The sequence below is a fragment of the Octopus bimaculoides genome, chromosome 9 (assembly GCF_001194135.2).
Source record: "Octopus bimaculoides isolate UCB-OBI-ISO-001 chromosome 9, ASM119413v2, whole genome shotgun sequence".
NCBI classification, from domain to species: Eukaryota; Metazoa; Mollusca; class Cephalopoda; order Octopoda; family Octopodidae; genus Octopus; species Octopus bimaculoides.
The window spans coordinates 37,935,949-37,954,232 of record NC_068989.1 but is presented as its reverse complement, the minus strand read 5'-3'; positions in this window follow the sequence as shown (position 1 = coordinate 37,954,232).

Here is an 18,284-nt window from a genome sequence, read left to right as displayed (position 1 = left end):
CATAAACAATACCAATATATCATAAATGGATTATAAAACATAGTTTCATAAATCATATTTCTACATTCAAGCCAAAATTTTTTCCTCCCTTAAGATTTACCAGTAATTTACAGTAATTTACCAGTCAATTCAATGAGCCATATCCACTTCTTTAACAAGAAACTAACTTTGTTACTAACAAAGAAATTATATTTGTTTTCCATACTATTTTTGTCATATGTATGCTAATATTCTTGTCTATAATATTCTTGTCTATAATATTCTTGTCTATAACTATAACAGTTATTATTATCATCACATCTAGCTTTACAGCCATCATTATCATCACCATGCTAAGGTGGCGAGCTGGCAGAACTGTTAACATGCCAGATGAAATGCTTAGTGGTATTTCATCTGTCCTTATGTTCTGAGTTCAAATTCCACCCAGGTCGACTTTGTCTTTCATCCTTTTGGGGTTGATAAATTAAGTACCAGTTGCATACTGAGGTCATCTAATCGACTGACCCCCTCCTCCAAAATTTCAGTAGAAAGGATTATCATTATTATGCTCTCTAGTCTCGTTAATAAATCTTTTTCTCGAGCCTGGTGTTGCCATCCGGTTTCACCAGTCCTCAGTCAAATCGTCCAACCCATGCTAGCATGGAAAGCGGACGTTAAACGATGATGATGATGATGATGATTTCAGTAGCTAAGAAAATGCAATAAATTGAAGAGACATAGTGCTGCTGCTGCTGAATTCTCATCTACCAACTGTGACACCAACACAAACGACACAAAAGTTGACAACACCAGCAGCCACAACATCAACAATGATTGTTATCGTGATGGCAACAAATTTAACAATAAGACAAATATGTGTGCTGCATTGCTCAATAAAACCCTTTGGAATTTCTACTTTTCCTAGAATCTTCTAAAGGCTCAGACTCACTCTAGCTTTTCTATATTTTGGAATCATCTTTAAGAATGATTTAAAGTTCTGAGGTCAGAATTATGCATGACCATCAACAGAGGTAAATCTAGAATCATTTTGTAGTATTTGTGAAATCTCACTTAGAATGCATTATTGAAAGGAATGTTAAATATATTCCTGTGGCAATATATTTAAACAATTTAGGGTGGTGAGCTAGCAGAATCATTGATACATCAGGAAAAATGTTTAGGGGCATTTTGTCTGTCTTTATGTTCTGAATTCAAATTTTGCTGATGTCAACTTTGCCTTTTATTTTTTCATGAGCAATAAGTACTAGCTGTGCACTGGGGTCAATGAAATCAACTTACCCCTCCCCTGAAATTACTAGCCTTTTGCCAAAATTTGAAACCAATTCATTAAGTGCTTTGAACCTTTGATTTGGAATATAATTGCTCGCAGGGTATTTTTCTGTGCAGCTGGTATTCAGCAGAAGGATATTTCATTTTTTTTCTATTTTGCTTGTCACTCTATAATATCGTGGGTGAGATGGGAGATGGGGGACTTTTGTCAAATTTGGGGCTTTCTTCACATATACAGAATAAAACATTTTCTCTTCTTCATTCTATAGCTCTTTCAATTTTTCTCAGTAATCTTTGCCTCCAAGAGAGTAGATTTTGGACATTACTCATTTTTTCACTTCTTTTTATATTTATATTGAGACTATCAAAATTTAATTGAATTTCCAGATAAGGTAGAGTTATGTTTTGGAAAAATTACACTATTGTAATTTCTGATTTAAAGCTGGTTAGCCTCGTATTAAATTCTAGTCTTGATTTCTTTACAGTTCTTACAATTTCTCATATTAATCTTTTACTCTCATTAACATTTTATTTTGTTCATCTCTTGTTTGTATTTGTTTTCTGGTTTTTATAGAATATCTTAAGAGTTGGTATAGAGATGGTGTGTTAAGTATTATTATGAGTGTTACCGTTAAGATATGTTTTTAATTTTATTTCTTTTGTGCTGTAATTTGAGAGGATCATTATGCTAATAATAAACACGCACACACTGGTTCAATTTCACTTCTTTTGTTAGTTAAACAACTAATTAACAAATAATAATATAGAACTGAAATTGAACCTGTGCATGTGTTTATCATTGGTGTAAGGACCTTCTAAGGATGCAACAAAATCTGTTTCAACACAAGAGTCTGCATTAACAATCTTGCAAACCAAATTCAAAACCGAAATATTCTTTTGTGTTATTGTATTAAACAAGCACTTCCCACACTTTAAGAAAAAAGTACAAAAATAACTCAAGCACTAGTAACAAACTTTGTGCACTAGATGCAATGCTTACTACAGAAAACAGTTTTATCATAAGGATCAGGTAGAAAATTTACTTCAATGTGAAACTTATTTGAAGAGAGGTGAAGATACAGCCCAAAAAATTATGAGAACCAATAAAAAGTAGAATCCTCTTTGTAATTAAAAACATAAAATCCTGAAATGGGATCACTCTTTTTCAAAAAAAAAAAAAAAAATCAGAACAAGATTAAAAAGTTAAAAACATCGATATATTCATTAACTCTGATAAAGCACAAATATTAAATGATGTAAACAAATTGACCAAAATCCTCTCCACTTCAATAACTAATCTTTACAAAAGAAAACTATGTTATCTTAAATTATATCAATGCAAAGTGATATAAATTCTACTGTTAAAAATGCTGTCATTAACTGATGATGGAAGATCCATTGATATTTAATGATGAGTATTTTCAAGTAAATGAACTATTCTTTCATTAGAATTAATGTGTAAGCAGCTGAGTGTCAGCTTTGCATCTCTGAATCACAAGAAATTCTGTTTTCCGACCTCTAATGACATAAACAACACTCAGAATCAGTCTTGTCTTGCAGACATTGGATTTTTAGAACTTTTAAATACTTTAAACTTATTAATTGCTGGTAGGGACACTGTATTTCTTTTTTGCAACCATAATATACTACCAAGTACAGTAAAGGTTTATGAGTCAATATTGTGTCCTACTTTGTGTTGACAGTGCATTGTTTTCATTTTTTAAGTTTATTTCTACAGATGTTCTATAGAATTCAGAGCCAGCACTGAAAGTTAGAACATTTCATATATGAATACATCTATGTAAACAATGCAATCAAAGATAGGAAAACAGTTATGTATTCATAGACAATTAATGGGTTGGATTTGGTGCTAAAGAAGGAACGAACAATAACTCCTGAAACATTAATACAAACCCATTACTTATTTTTGTATCTTCAATTGCATTGGTTAGACAGACATATTCGTATACGGATTGTCATAACTTTCAGTGCTGACTGTAAATTCTATAGTAAGTGTGCAAAATAAAGTACAGTGTCGCTACCAGCAGTTAATATGTATGTACCACTTGCTAGGAATGTGTTTAATATGTAAATTAGTCTATCCAATAGTGTTACACCACTAAACTTAGTGGCTATTTAAGCAATGGATTCATGGATATTTATTGGGTTGGGCATGGGCTGAAGAAGGAGCAATTACATATTTTTGTCTCTGTGACTGCATTGTTTACATAAATGTATTCATATAGGAAATAACATAACTGGCTCTAAATTCTATAAAAAATTTGTTGAGATACACTTAAAAATTTAGACCTATTATATTTCCTAACTGATAATGATTTACTGAATGTGCATCTAAACATTCTTCTTATATTTTAAATAACCTTCACATTTTTGTATTTCATTTCAGTCCATCTACTTCATGGAGACAGAAAATAACTCTGTATAATTACTGATAGATAATACTTTTTAATCATCATAATTTCCCTACTTTATATCTTTTTCAAAAAACTTGACAATAATAACCAAAATCTAGGAACTCTGATGATATTAGGACTGCAACATCAGACATTTGCTTGGTACATTTTCTTTTCTGAAGCTACATTATTGACACCCACTTTTGATACATCATAATCTTTTACTATTTAGATTTTATTCCAAAGTGCTTATAATCATACAATTTTGGTTTAACTGATATCTTATGGTTTGCCTATGGTGCATTTTTGATTAAATAATTCTATTTCTCTAATACTCTGTAAATAGTCTTAACAACAAATGGTTGTTTACACACATATTCATAATCAATTTGACATAAACTTGTAACATGGTTTTAAGAGATTCTTTTATATTAAACTTCTTTTCACACATAACCAAACTCATTATTTGGGTACACTTTATATTGCCCCCAGATATTTGTAGACATAGTTGTTACTTATACACATTTCTGTAATGATGTAGTTTCCTGTCTATTTTAATATTCTGAGATGTATAGCATTTTCACAGAAAACGAATTTCTAATTGATTCAGTAACACAGTCAGTTTCATTTTAAAATTTATAATGTAATTGTTCTTAATCTGTTACCATTTTTAACCAAAATAATAAAAACAAACTTACTTCAAACTTATTTTTATCTCCGGTAGATTCACATATAAAGGAAGAAAATTTCATTTCATCTTAAATGACTAATTGCTTTTGATTTCTTATATTTCATATTAAAATAAATCTTTCTGAACTAAATCATTTGCAAAGACAAACAAAAAAGAAAGAGAAAAAGTAATATTGGGCCTCACCGAGGCGATGACTACGGACCGAGACCTTTGGAAATGGGCTGTGCGTGAGAAGACCCGGCAAGCCAAGTAAGATCGTTGCCAGTGCCCCTGGACTGGTTCTTGTGCGGCTGGCACATGAGATGCACCATTTTGAGCGTGGCCGTTGCCAGTACCGCCTGACTGGCTCCTGTAGGATTTTCGAGCGAGATCGTTGCCAGTGCCCCTGGACTGGCTTGTGCGGGTGGCACATAAAAGACACCATTTCGAGCGTGGCCGTTTTCGTGCGGGTGACACGTAAAAGCACCCACTACACTCTCTGAGTGGTTGGCGTTAGGAAGGGCATCCAGCTGTAGAAACTCTGCCAAATCAGACTGGAGCCTGGTGTTGCCATCCGGTTTCACCAGTCCTCAGTCAAATCGTCCAACCCATGCTAGCATGGAAAGCGGACGTTAAACGATGATGATGATGATGATGATGATGTTACTTCCATGTATTTTCATAACGTATATTTAGTAGTTATATTTATTTAACTGCAGTTTAGTATGCTTTATAACATAAATATATAAACTCTTTAAACAAAAAGCAAATTGAAGAAAGTTTTCTTATTAATAATACATATAAACTCCGTGAAATCAATTTACACACACACACACACATGTGGGTGTTTGTATATATACATGCACATGTATATATACATGCATATATATATAAACTTGCATACATGTATATATATATATATATATATATATATAAACATGCATACATACATACATATATATATATATATATATATATATATATATACACACACATGTATACATATATATTATTGCAGCCACTTTTGTCCCCTTTGTTCTTATATAGGGTGACAATGTTGCAGTCTCTCATGTTTTGCAGGACTCTTCCTTCCTCCCAGCACCGACACAGTAGCTTCAGCAAGTTGGCTAAGTAGAACTCTCCTTGCACACCTGATGATCTCTGGTGGAATGGAGTCCAAACCCATTGCTTTTCCAGTGGGCAAGCTATCAATGGCTCTGCTTAGTTCTTCAGCAGTTGGCAGTGTGTCCAACTCTTCCATGACAGGTAAATGTTCTACAGTGTCTAGCACATAGTTTGAGATGTTGTTTTCCATGGTGTAGAGTTTGGAATAATGTTCCACCCATCTCTCCTGCTGCTCTCTTTTGCCCTTGATGACTTACCCTTTTCTGAATTTGAGTGGAGCTATCTTGTTCTGGGTTGGGTTGATGCCTTTCTTGATACCGTCATACTTTCTGCAAATGTTTCCCATGTCAAATGACAGTTGGATGTTTTCACATGGCTGTAACCAGTAAGTCATTTGCACAGCATCTCACTGTCTTCTGCATGTTGCTTCTTTCTGATCTCAATGTTTGCAGCGTTGCCCTGATGGGTTGGTGTTTGTGCTTCAACCGTGCAGCACAATATTACTGAGGATGATCAGAGGACAATCAATAATGTTTTGGAACATTTAAGGGAGGACATTTGGTGAAAGCGACTAGGTCTATGGAGCATGAAGAACTGGATTCTTCATGACAACAATGCACCCTGTCACTGAGCTCTCTTCACTCATGAGTTTGTCACCAAAAACAACATGGTATCGCTTCTGCACCTGCCCTATTTGCCAGATTTAGCAACTGTGGACTTCCATCCCTTATTCAAGAGGAAAATGCAGCTCAAAGATTGCCGTTTTAACACCATCATTGAGTGCAAGAGTAAATCACTGAAGATCCTCAACTCACTGAAAACGACTTCCAGGCCAGATTCCAAAAGTGGCAGAAATGCTGGAACCAGTGTAGTGCTGTGCAAGGTGAACTATTTTGAAAGAGATGATGTTAAAACTTAGCTAAATAAGTTATTTCTTATTAAACGTAACCAGTTCAGGAAATTTTTGATACCACTTTGTGTGTATGTGTATATATACTTATTGTTGGTTGAGATATATATCTAATTATAGTTCTACTTACGATCTGACGAGTAGCTATATTTTTGAATAGAATTTATTTTCGATAATTTCAATTGATTTTAATCGATTTAAATTTCTTTTCTATTTGAAAATTGGTTATGAAACACGTGTAATCTTTTTATTATATTTATCTTATGATATTTACTTTACTTTATATTATACTCATTTATTGTGCTTTTAATTATTAATTTTTCTATATGTGATAGTGGATTTTCATCGATGAGTTCTTGAAAATTGGTTATTTTCCCTAAAACTATATATATATATATATATATATATTGAGTATGCAAAATAATGTTTAACTATATATGTATACTTAAATTACGGCTGAGTGAAGCATTAAAACAAATTACATGATTGTGATTATTATCTATATATATATATATATATTTTTTAAACCTGTTTCACTGCAATGTTTCATTTTAGTAAGGGCTATTTTGTTGAAGGAAGAAATACTATATAACTGGATGAAATACTATATAATTGTGTAATAATATAGTAACATACATTTATTTTGAGGCTATATTCATGAATTATAAATAACATTTGGTTTCTTGAAAAGTGAATATTTGTTTTTTTAATCTAAATTTTAACCATTACCCTCAATTAGCTTTCAGCAATCAGTAACTTATTTTTGTTTATTACAAGGGTACTGTACCTTTGTGTCCATCTTTGGTTCACATTTTACTCTAAACAAAATACCACAGCTAATCATCTTTTTTCCTTTGTATGCATATAATTCTATTTAAGATGGTTTTCCTATCAACTAATGTTTATCTCACTGGTTTCCTTCCGTGTTTTGTATTATAATGAACTGCAATGACTCTTTGTAGTAAATAAATTATCAATCATAAAGAAAGCATCCTAGTTGTGTGTCTGATGTAACAGCCTGAGCCATGTGTATTATTTATATATATACTTCATAGTGAAACCTTTGTAATGTTGAAATGCACAACATAAATTGTACAATATAACACTCATTCAGAAGTCCCACACTAAACATTTATAATGAAAACCTTTTAAAAATGAACAGGTATATTTTGTAATATTTACTTCAAATCAAACTAGTTATAATTTCCTTGAAATAAGAGAAATATAATATCGCTGGAATGCTAATAATGAAGATTCCATCCATTGAATAATTATTCAATGGAAAATACACTGGATTAGTTTACTGTTGACTTCTCACCTACAGCAGTTTCTGCATTACATACAAACAAAAGCATCAGTTATTCAGTAGTCTTGCTACTTATAATGGTGAATTGATCCCTATTGATTGCTGGGTGGTTTAAGCCATTGTGAGTTATGTTATCCTCCTGGCAAACAGTTCAAAGAACACAAACATCAATGGCAGTGATTTTCTTAGAAAACTGAATTGTAGGTAAAATTTTGAAGTAATGAGAAACATTCACATTTCAAACTAACAAGAGAGTTTCTATACAGTGTTTTGATCTGCTAGAAATAGCAGCCAAATATCCTACAAAATCATACTTTATTGTTAAAATAAAAAAGAAATATAAGAAAATGTTATCTTAGATATATAAAAAGACAGACTGTTGTTTTGGTCAGAACTTTTCAGAACCCAGACAGCACAAATATATGCATATTCAATAAGACAGTCACTATTCAAGAGGTTAAAGCATTAGAAATGAATTTCCTAATCCTTTAGGCTATACCTGTAATAAACAGTATGTTATAATAACAAAGGTATGGTACTGCATATGTAGACATTCAATAAAAATGTGCAATAGATACCAGCCCAACTCTATACTTTGCAGATTAATGGTTGGTGCTAAGAAAATACTATACATCTAAACTGCACTTATGCTTATCCTTTTCTCTATCATTTTTGTTGAAACAATCCAAATTAATAAATAAAAACATAAGAGGGAATATTAACAACAAAAACAAAAAGCAAGATACAACATATCTATTATTTTAGGGATTTTCTTATCATTTTTTTTCATCCGAAATACTAAAGCAATAAACAAAGGGGGAATATTTCTCAAAAAAGCAACTGTATTGTGATAATATTATAAACAAACCATTGCAATTTATTATATTAAGGAATACATAACAATTCGATATAAAATATTATATACACATATATACTTCCACACACACACACACACACACACAGCTGTAGATGTATATATATATGTGTGTGTGTGTGTGTGTGTATACATATGTGTGTGTGTGTATACATATGCGTGTGTGTGCGTGTGTGTGTGTACCCACATACATTCATAAATAAAGTCGTTATGATAAAAAGACAATATGATAAAACTATCAAAATAAAAAGTGTCTAAACAAAGCCTAAAACAAAATACTTTACAAAGGATTCCTATTCTACAATCAATTGATTGTTTAATACCATTATGCAGGTTTGGCAAATAAAAAAAATCTTTGCAACAACCTTTCTTTCCCTCCCTCTTTGTCTCTCTCTCTCTCATACATGTGGGTGTGCATTATAGACACAGATATATAAATACACATATTCATATATATATATATATATATATATATACACACACACACACATATATATATACATATATATATGTTACATACATACATACATATATATATATATATATATATATGTTACATACATACATACATATATATATATATACATATATGTTACATACATACATACATATATATATATATATATGTTACATACATACATACATATATATATATATGTTACATACATACATACATATATATATATATATATATATATATATGTTACATATATACACACACATGCACACTCATATGCACACATGTGTGGTTGTCTATACTCATGCACACACACACACACACACACAAATATATGTTTATATGTGTATGTTATGTGCTTGTGTGTGTTTATGAGTATCTAAATGGAAAAAAAGAAGACAAAGAAAATATGTTATATGAATTTGCTAACTTGATTGGATGGAATTTCTCAACAAAAACAAATATGTAAAAAAGCAAAAAGAACTAGAAAAGTTTAGAGGAATGTGTTTGCCTGTTTGGTTATTGATTATTTGATTGAGTGGTAGTGTAGAGAAAAGGATTAGGTCAACCTCTACTCGGTGTTAACTGAGGTTCTGCTATTTTTACCTTATTCCATTGTATATTTTTTCATGGAATTTGATATAGTAATGAAATACACTAAAACATCAGACAGACAAACAGAACAAATGTTTGGATATAAGCATATATATGTATATATGCATAGACAGACACAGACAAGCAGATCAGATATATGATTATGTTCAAACACACAACACATACTCAAACACACAAACACATACTCAAACACATAGCAAGGCAGTTAATCGAAGTATGCACCTAAATTACGAATACAATTTTGCCATTTTATCAGTAGCTTACTTACGCCAGCAGCAAAGAATTTTGGAGAGCAAGAGGTGATGAAATCACAAAAGGTTATTTTTGCATCTTCTTCAGACTTGAAGTTGTCTAATGCAAGAAAAACATGATAGTCAGTTGATGCAAGGTCTGATGAATAAAGTGGATGACAGAGTACTTCCAGGTTCAGCTCCTGTAACTTGAGTAGCATTCTTTATGCAACATGCGGTCAAGCATTGTCTTACAAGAGAATTGGCCTGTCTCTGTTGACCAATCTTGGTTGTTTAATTGCAAGTTCACTTATCATTTCATCCAATTGGTTGATGTATACATCTACTGTAATTGACTTACCAGGTCTCATGAAATTGTAGTGAATGACACAAGCGCTGGACCATGAAACAGACACCATTAGATTTTTTTGGTGGATATTTTTCTTTGGATTGTGTGTTGGCTCTTTGTCTTTCCAACCACCATGTAGAATGCTTGTTATTATTGAAAAGATTCCATTTCTCATCCCATGTAACAATATGATGCAAAAACGGGTTGCTTTTATGCTGTGACAGCAAAGAACAGCAAGTTTCAAGGTGACATGTCATTTGATGCTTGTTCAGTTCGTGTGGTACCTACTTGTCCAGCTTCTTTACCTTGCCAATTTGTTTCAGAAGGTCCACTGCAATTGGAATCGAAACATCAAACCTTGCTGCTAACTCATGTGCAGTTTGAGATATATCTGCTTCCATTAGTTTCCAGTTCATCTTTACCCACCTTGGTTTCAGGTCTACTATGGGGCTGATTATCAAGAGTAGAGCCACCAGACCAGAATTTCTCAAACCATTGACGTACAGTGTGCTCATTCACCACATCTTCACCAAACACCTCATTGATGTTTCGAGCTGTCTGAGATGCATTGGTTCCACAACAGAATTCATATTCATAAACAACACAAATTTTTGATTTATCCACGGGTTCACAAAAATTGATTTACAAGAAAAAACTCACAATATAATCAGACACCATGAATTGCATTTTGGAAAGTGATGATGTAACTCTTCAATGTTGTAAAACAAATAATTGTCAGGATAAAACATTAGAGTTAATGAGTGTCAAACTTGGTGCATAAGAAAATCGGACATTTCATTCTTAATGACCTGATATATGTTTATATGCATAGAAAGACAGACAGATAAATAGATAGGCAGACAGACAGTCAGATGGACAGTGAGAGCAAACAGAAAGGCACAGACAGACGAAGAGGCAGATAGATATATCTGAACGTTATTAAGAACAGAATTAGAGGCTGTATCTTGAAATTAATGCAGAGACTTTAAGATTTCCATAAGTTTGGATCTCCATAACAAGAGTTTACATGATGCAGAGAATACCTGTGCATGTGTGTGTGTATGTATGTGCATGTGCATGCATGCATGTGTGCATGTGTATATATTTTAAAGCCTTGTCAGAGGGCAGTACATATGATACTTTTTAGGGTCACCAAGACGAGGGGAGGCAGGTAGATATCCTCATTACTGGAGACCTGGTCTGAATGGTTGTAGACTAGATTTCATTAAGGGTACCCAAAAACCAGTCAATAATGTTAAGCTGTGAAACAGATTAAGCCTACCACTGAAGTAGATTGTGGTGGTACTTGAATTCAAAACTTAAATACCCAGAACAAATGACACTGGGTATCTTGTCTGATGATCAAACAATTCCACCAGTCAACCAGCTGACAGCAGCAACATTTGGATTTTAAACGCTAAGAAATTGATTAGCATCTGCCATTTGTCTAATTCTGTAATATACAAGTACTGATTGCTCCTTCTTCACAGATGATTGCAGTCTTTTTGTCACTGTCAATGGCATTTCTGACCTTTCATTCATGCCCTCTTATGACTATTCAGTCCTGCTGTAGATCTGCATGGTTTGAAGCATAGATGACAGATAAAAGCTGGACCATACATACATACATACATACATACATAAATACATACGTACATATGTACGTATGTATATGTAGATATATCATGTACATCCTGGTTTTTAGAATTTTAGATTCTCTGCATATTGTAAGAGAAGTTGCTAAGTTTACATCAGGAAGTACATACCGCCATGAAGCACAGTATCAAAAATCTCATTCAATCCATGCCCACATGAAAATTAGATTTATAATGGACTGATGATAATACAAGTATGTGGATGCACTAATATATAAACTCACAGATTGCATATATACATGCATATTTTTGTACATATACTAAGTCACCCATATATGTATATGTATATTTGCACATACTAATACACATGTACTAACATATGCACACACAAATATATACATAGTAATATAATATATCTAAATATACTGTTTGAATATCACTGATTAACCTAGTGTACTTGATAGGATTCTCTGGGGTTTAATATGTTAGGTACTTGCATTAGTTCAGAATGGCTAAGCGGTTCTGTTGAGCTTTAAGTGAATGATTATATTTCATGGTACCATTTAGAAATTAACTCTGATCTTGTATTTAAGGAACTAGTTGATTTGGTGAGGATAAAGAATTTTCATCGTTTTCAGCTGCCGCAGAAATTTGATCAGAAGGTGTACCTTTTACTGAAGTTTGGTGTAGACAGTGATATAAAATTATTAATAATATTATATTTTAACTGACATATGAGCCTATTCAACTGAACAAGATGTATATAAAACAGGAAAATGGAAGATATCATCAAAGGAATTCAATGGCAAGTACATTTTTGAATGACTAATCATATTACCCCCACTATGCAATATATCATATTTGAAATAAAAACCAGAACTGCACAACACAGATTAGATAACTTGAGAACTTTTAAGTAGGTGTGTGGGAAAGTATGTGGTTATATATTCAAACAATCTTCATTTGTTGGGAGTATTCAACCCAGGAGTAGAGTATTACTAGAAATGTGTTGTCTGTAATTGAGAGATCAAATGTATTGAGAAGCTACAAACAAAGAATAAGATCTCTATATTGGGATGCAGCAAACATTTATGTTGAATCATGGTTCTACCTTACAACAAATATTCCATTACTTCAAGTGTCATTCTTTTGAACATCCTACAGATGAGAATGTTTGGTGTTAGAAATCCTATGTTCTTACACACAATTTTCTTACACACACACGCACACATGTACATGTATGTGTATGTGTGTGTATGTATATATTTGCATGTATGTATTGTATTCATGAAGTAAGAACTTTTTAAACCAATTAGTGGGTTGATCAACTGTGTTCTATAGATGTCATGCCATGCCCTGACAACTGACTATAGATCTTAGTAGCATACCATGTTTGCAAATTTTAGAGAGCTCAATTATAATAACTGATATTTCACTCACTAGTTATGGGGGATACTCACTCTAGAAAGCATAGTAGCAGTTTTGAAGAACAGAGATATAAGAGTCAAACAAAGCTGCCATGTTATGTCTGCCCTATATTAAATGCATTCTGGGAAAAAGTTCATCAGATCTATGATTCACAGAACATCAATTCAGTGTTTGAAAGTATATTTGCTCAAAGCTTCCATCAAAAGAGATTATGGTCAAGAGCTTAAACTGTGACAAGGCTGATTGATAGCAGAAAGAAAAGTTAGGAGAACTCAAGGAAGAAAGCCAAAATAATAGATATGGAGTAATGTTGGAATTGGAAGAAGCAGCTGATATGCTATACTCTGACTACCTTCACAGTAGATTTAGCCTAAAGGTTTACATTATATAGGAGCCTTTTATGAAGAAAGAGCACATGTCTTAAGCCATAAACAAATTACGTTTAAAGTTTCTTTCTTCACCTAATTTTCTTACATTGTAAAGTGTTATTTTGTCAGTTTACATGTTATGAGTTTAGTCATTAGGTCAGTGGACAGATGAGCAGGCAGATGGGCTGCCATACATATGTATTTTGGTTCAAGTTGAACAAACAAGACATGTCACATGAAGAATAAATAACACAAGAATATGGATAATGAAATGAGAACAATATAACAGTGAGGACTGAAGAAATCTTAAGAGGGTTTGGAAGTACAACCAAAATACCGTGAGGTGTATGAGGGTTGGCTGAAAAGTTCATTGGTTGACCAAAACACTCTCATTGAATGTGATCAAATGAGATTTATTTTTCAACATAGTCCTCCTTGCAATTCACACACTATTTCCATCGGTGTTGCCATGCTAGGGTCTCATTGGTAATGAAGCTTTTATCTTGTTGATAAAAAAAGTCGTCAGCAACAGCAGATATGACTTACTCATCACTGTGATACTGGTCTCCAGCCAAGTGTTTTTCCATATTAGAGAATGGATGATAGTCAGATAGATAGATCAGGAAAACAGGGAGTGTGATCAAACAGTTCAAAGTTATTGAAGCTGAGGTCTGTGTGCTGGAGCATTGTTTTGATGAAACCTTTCAACAGTTTTCCTGAGTATTTGATTGTCATAGACTTTTGTGACTGCTTAATCAGCTGGCATAGTACTCTCCATTGATGGTGTGGCCCTTTTGAAGATAGTCAATAAACACAATGCCTTTACATCTCAAAAGACCAAGGTCATTACCTTCCCTGCATGTGAAATGGCCTTAACTTTCTTTGGAGCAAATGGGAAGGGGTGTTTCTACAGCATAAATTGTCTCCTTGTCTCTGGCTCAAACTGATGAAGCCAACACTCATCCTGGGTTAAGAGACATTCAAGGAAACCAGCTGAATCTGCCTCAAGCAATGTTAAATTTTCCCATGATGTTATCAGCTTGGTACTCTTTTCATCAGAGGTCAGAAGATGTGACACCCATTGAGCAGAAACATTCATCATACTAAGTTCATCATGCAGAATATTCTCAACTAGAATATGCTTATAGCATTGACTATTCGATTTATAGTCAATCGCCTGTTATCCATCACCTTGTGGTGAACACAATCAATGTTTTCTTCAGTGATGACCTTGGTCATCTTCAAGATTCTCCATCCCTTTCCTAAATTCAGCTGCCCACTTTTGCATTGTTGACAAAGCTAGAACATCATCTCCTAATATTGCAACCATGTCAACATGAATGTCCTTGGGGGCTAAAGCCTTTTTCTGCAGGTACTTGATAACACCACAATGTCATATTTTGCTTATTTTCAAAAGAAGTCACTACTAGTTACTTTTGAAGTCTTCTTTGAACAGTCAGATGTCAGTTTACCTGGAAAGAAAGCTATAAATAAGAAGAGATGAAATTAAAGCATGCTATATTTCACAGCTCTATCATCACTCCTTTATAGTCAGCCTATGGACTTTTCAGTCCACCCTTGTAAAAATTGGAACTAAGACCCTTTCTTGAATATATCAAAGTGTAATAATCTTATATATATATATATAGATGGTGGAGGCACATGGCCTAGTGGTTAGAGCAGTGGACTCGTGGTCGAGGGATTGCAGGTTCAAATCTCAGACTGGGCGATGTGTGTGTCTATGAGTGAAACACCTAAGCTTCACGATGCTCTGGCAGAAGGTAATGGCGAACTTCTGCTGACTCTTTCACCACAACTTTCTCCCACTCTTTCCTCCTGCATCTAGCAGCTCATCTGTGACAGACTGGCGTCCTGTTCAGGTGGGGAAACCGAGAAACTGGCCCTTATGAGCCAGGGATAGCTTCAGAAGGAACAAACAACAACATGTATATACGTAACTATGAGGTAACTTTCATAGCAATAACTGTACATGACAATTGGTAAGTTTCAGGGTTTGTATCTGATAGGGAGTAATGATCTGTCATAGGCTGGGTCTGTAACATGGCAAGTTGCTACACGTAAAAGAGCAGGAGTATGAGAAGCAAAAAACTAATATGAGTGATAAATGAAAAGGATAGATTGAATCATGACTTAGAACAGAAAAAGAGGAGATAACTGATTTGTGGTAGATAGATACAGTAACCTGATTATATGGAAAAAAAGAAAAGAAATTCATAACGTCATAAATAAAGAATTTTAATCAGAGCTTTAAAATTTTGAAGTGAAAAGATAAGATTTTAAAAGATTTTATGCATAAATGAATAATTAAATAAATAAAAGATATTTTAAGTTAATAATTATTGAAACAAATGTGGAAGTATTCTTTAAATATTGCAGTTAATGAATAAATAATAATGTTTTTAAATTAACTGTTAACAATCTCTTGAGTTAATGATTATTAAACAATTAAACAATTGTGTCAGGAATAATATTCTTGATTCATTGGGAAAATACAAAATGAAATAAATTAAAATAATTCTCTTAAGTTTAGCAGAAAATGGAAAAAGTAGATGAAAAAGGTATGGATACAAGAAGATACAAGGATGAAAAGATATGTCTAAGCAGGATAGGATGGTAGATCAAATGGAGACGCAACGTTGTCAGCACCAATACCTGTAGTTAAAAGAGGGATAAGTCTGTGACAAATAGATATAATGATTCATTAAGATGAACTGCAAAATACAGAAGTGAAACTGTGTACTGTTCCTCTTATTGAATCAAGAGTGAATGTGATTGAGTGGGAAGATGAATTGGACAGAGAAGCAGAAAGGTAGCTGTAGAGAAATAGATATAATGGCTTGTTTAGAGACAATAGGGGAAAGAAACAGAAAAATAGGAAAATGTGAAAATATAGATAGGAAAGTACGTTTATGAAAGACATGTTGGGTAATGTACCAAGGGATTTAAAACTTAGGTTGAGTCAATAGCTATATCATTAATATTAATAAGAAAATATGCATCAAAAAAATATTCTGAATATGCAAGAGTGTCTTTAAGTTAATTAGTATTAAACAAATAAATGAGGGGGAAACCATAAGTTTACACATGATAAATAAGGAATTTATCTTCCCCTACTCAACATTTTCCACTGTTTTATCCAACTCTTTCTTATTAATCTCCTGATACTACTTTCCCTTTTCCTCCAATTACCCATTTCCCTATCACTGTCTTTACTCTTCTCAACAATAAACTTGTATAACTCCACTAAGAACTGTCTTGGATCCTAACAAATTGTCCAACTCATGCTGGCATAAGAGATGGACTGATCCATTCCTTCAAGGGGTCCATCTACTCAACCAACACCATTGTCATTACCACCTTCCTCTTCTTCACACTAACACCTATGGTAATATCAAGAAACTTAATGCAAGTAAGGTTGGTTTGTAAAGAGATTATAATCAAAGACTCTTGAAGAATAAATTCAATTTGTTTTCATTGGTCTGTGGGTTACAATTATATTGCAATTGTCTGTCATTTCAGTATAATTTACCATCGATACCAGTGAAGTACAACTTAAATTGAGCAATAGGTACAAGCCAGTGAATTCCTTGACCTCTGCAGAATTGTTAACCCCTATGCCCACATGAAGGCATCATTTGAAAGTCTATTCATTCAGGCATAGTCATTATAGCAAACGAGTGTTTCCTATTCAATGTAAAATTATATTGATGTATGCATCAGAAATAATGATGGCCATTTGTACAAAGCTGAGAGCTTTGATAATTATAGGATCTGTGAGTGAATCATAGTAATTCGCAACATCAAACTGTTGAAGTATTTAATGCCATTTTTGTGAGGATAAGACTTATACCATTCTATAAGTACAAGAATGTTTCTCCATTGGAACAGACGTGATATCACTTTTGCATAGCTCTACCTAAAACTTTCTTACTTATAGCACTAACATTCATTATCAAGAGGTTATCAGCTTAATAAATGGTTTGATTACAAGATTTGGCTATGTCCACCTGTTATTGACCATCATTTTGTTCACCTTGCATCTTTACCCCAATAATTCTGTCTTACATCATACTCATTTCACCTACCTATTCTACAAATTCTTCTGTTACCATACTCCATTCCTCAGTCACATTAACTTGTGTGAACATACACACTTTAAGAGAATAAGTACTCTTTACATTTATAGTGTGCACAGTAATCCCTCCTGTATTGATACATCCTCTAAAGGGATTGATAAATGAAAGGAAAAGTAGGCTTGAAAGCTTCTTTTAGTCTTGGCTTGCTGATTCCATGAAAAAATTGCTCCTAGTACACATTGTAAAGTGGTTGGCAAACATGCAAGAAAGACACAAAGATCTTTTACTCTTGTCTAGCCAGGGACACAATAACCCCTTTAGTGTTGGTACCACAAAAGAATACACCTAATACATGCTGTAAAGTGATTGGTGATAGGGAGGGTACCTAGACATAGAAGCCAAGTCAAACTGAAATGTATGAGTACCAATCTATGAATTCTGTGGTTCCAAGTAAGAATGGACATAGACTGTGACTATCCATCCAGCCTATGCCAGCATGGAAAGCAGATATCAAATGCTGTTAATGATAATATTTCATATATATATATATATATATATATATATATATATATATATA